The sequence below is a fragment of the Numenius arquata genome, chromosome Z, assembly GCF_964106895.1.
Source record: "Numenius arquata chromosome Z, bNumArq3.hap1.1, whole genome shotgun sequence".
NCBI lineage: Eukaryota > Metazoa > Chordata > Aves > Charadriiformes > Scolopacidae > Numenius > Numenius arquata.
Genome location: NC_133616.1, coordinates 40,069,195 through 40,072,568, shown reverse-complemented (window position 1 = coordinate 40,072,568; position 3,374 = coordinate 40,069,195).

Genomic DNA, 3,374 nt, shown 5'->3' with positions numbered 1-3,374 from the left:
ATGTAACAAGAAAAAAACCCTTATGAGCCATAAATAGGAAGCAGAGAAAAGCACTGCAGCCAGTTAAATCATTCACTGTGAATAAGAATCAAATCCTTGGCTGTCATAAATGATCACGATTGACTCCAATGAAACTACATAATTGTACAACAGCTATATATCCAACAGAGTCTTCTGTGCACACAGTGATATATGGAATATCTGTATATATGTATATTTAAAAATATTAGTCAAATACTTAAACAAACACATACCTATACCTCAGTGATTCCTGGTTACTTATAAAATCCAATTGTTCTCTGAATTGTAATTCAGAACAAATGATAAAGTTTAAATACAAGAACAACAAAATTACTATTAAACACATACATTCTCATAGGTGGCCAAGTCCTCACATACCACACAAAGAAAAAGAGAGACCACGGCCCTGAAGAGCTGTTGAATACTGACAAAGCAATAAGCAGAAAGCCGTAATGCTTTCTTAACACACACTCTTGTTCATATGTTTTTTAGAGTAGCTGTTCCCCAAACATTCGTGTAAACAAATCTGTTTAAGCAAATTTCTGTAGAAAGCAAGCATAAATGTCACAGATCAGAGAGTCATGGGCAAATACAAAGTGATTTTGTTATTCATGAGCAACGCCTTATGCAAAATGCATCTCCTTACCATTACTAAGTGAATATCTAGCACAATAATGCATTGCAACAGCACAGTCTGAAATGATAATGGCTTAGATTTAACATTTACCTTAACTGCATTATTCTGGAAGTACCTCCAGGGCAGCATACTCAGATTTGCCAGTCCTCATGGTTTTGTCATGCCTTATAATACCTCACATCTCTGAAGATCTCTAGCTCTTCAGAGCTAAAATCTCAAGTGAATCTCTATTTTTCCTTACAACATAACCCTCTCGCCTTTGTGGGAAAATACAGCCTGTGTGTCATATGCTTTTTCAAGACTGTGTTCCTCGTCTCTCCTCCTGTTCTGGCTCCAAGCACATGGTCTGTGTTAAATCACTTCACTGGCCACAAAACCTCTGACAGGTAGTGAGCCTGTTGTAACTATAAATGATACTACAGCACAGAATTCTGGTACATAAACCACACAATACTTTGTCCTTCTCTGTACAGCATGCTACAAAAGACTTGTCCAAATGCTAAATAAAGAAGTAAACTCTATATTTAGCACCATTACATGCCATCTTGGGTAGCAGAAAGGTCTGAAAACCCCAATGCCTCTTGGCAGCACTTAGATTTTATTACCCAAATCTTTTGTGAATGTGCTTCTGATTAATTAAAACATAGACAGTAACATAAGGAAGAAATTCTTTACTGTGAGGGAACAGGCTGCCCAGGAAAGTTGTGGATGCCCCATCCCTAGAGGTGTTCAAGACCAGGCTGGATGGGGCTTTGTGCAACCTGGTCTAGTGGAGGTGTCCCTGCCCATGGCAGGGGGGTTGGAACTAGATGATCTTTAAGGTCCCTTCCAACACAAACCATTCAATGATTCTATGATTCCATAACAAAATAGCACCATTCTCAGAGGCCATTTAAAACCAGTGACCAGTGCAGTTCTGTTCCCATTCTGAATAGTGTGCAGCACCTACCAAATGGACCTAGCAAACTTATTTTAATCAAGATTTGGGGCAAAATCACAATGCACCACATGTGTCTCCAAATCAAAAATGCTCTGACACACCTGCCAGGGATTTTGAGTTCACTCTCCTTAGGATCGCTTACAACCCTTTTACATTTAGAGTGTATTTCATAGAATCATCTAGGTTGGAAAAAACCCTTGGGATCGTCGAGTCCAACCATCTATCCTACTCTACAAAGTTCTTCCCTACACCATATCCCCCAACACCACATCTAAGCGACTCTTAAACTCATCCAAGGCTGGTGACTCAACCACCTCCCTGGGCAGCCTGTTCCAGTGTCTGATCACTCTTACTGTGAAGAATTTCTGCCTAATGTCCAGTCTAAACCTACCCTGTTGCAGCTTGAGTCCATTCCCTCTTGTTCTATCGCTATTTGTTTGTGAGAAGAGACCAGCACCAACCTCTCTACAATGTCCTTTCAAGTAGTTATAGAGAGTGATGAGGTCACCCCTCAGTCTCCTCTTCCTCAAACTAAACAGTCCCAGCTCCTTCAATCGCTCTTCATAAGATTTATTCTCCCGGCCCTTCACCAGCTTCGTTGCCCTCCTCTGCACTCGCTCCAGCACCTTGATCTCTCTTTTGTATTGAGGTGCCCAAAACTGGACACAATACTCCAGCTGTGGCCTCACCAGTGCTGAGTACAGGGGGAAAATCACCTCCCTACTTCTGCTGGTCACACTATTTCTAATACAAGCCAAGATGCCATTGGCTTTCTTGGCCACCTGGGCACACTGCTAGCTCATATTCAGATTAGATTGTATGGTCTTTAAAAGCAGATGACTTGCCCAACCAAGGACTCCTGCAATGCTTAAGATGCTTGAGAAAGACTTGCTCTGCCATTATATGTCTTCAGAGTACCAGGTGAGTTACTGAACAAATGACTTACAAAGCTGTTGTAGCTCATTGGATCTTTGCTGTAAGTCTGTTTTAGAACAATATAGTAAATCCACTATTTAGCTGACTCCAGAAAAAAACTTCAGGCAAAACCATCTGTGGTTTTGGAATAAAAAGATGTCCCAATTCGAGAGTCTGATTCCATTCATATGGATATACCCTGTGCTCTAGGAGGAGACAGGGCACAGCTACCTACTTGAGATGTGCATAGCTTCTAGCATAATAGGAAGGTAAACTGCCTATCTCATCTTCAGTAATCTCTCTTCTACGTCTTCTCTTCAGTGCTGAAGGTTAGAAAATTATTTGCTCTCTGTAAGCAAAAAAAAAAAAAAAAAAAATTGAAAAGGAAACATTAAAATTACAACCATTTGTATGATGCCTCATTTACCAACCACAAAACCTCTTCTAGGCAACTAAACCCTTCTCAGATTTTCTAATTATTTTGAAATAGATTATTAGAATAAGATACTTTACTAATACCTCTAGGGAAAAGTTGATGCTGAGATACTGTTTTTTTTTAAGGATGGCCCCTTCCTTGCTGGTAGAGTAATGAGTTTTTGGGGAACACTTCTTTTACACTATCCCCTTTCTTAAGGTGTTTTCCTTGCCATTTTAGCAGAACTATGCTAGAATTTTACTTCCTTTCACAGAAAGAAAGAGCAAGAGGTCTTACCTGAGAAATAATAAAAAAAAAGGGAAGGCATAGTGTAGAATTTATGGTTATCATCATACAACGGGATTTCTTTACAGCGAAACTGTTGGAAAGAAACAATCTATAGCTGTTTTACAATTAATAATCTCTCAACACAAATTGGTTAAGAA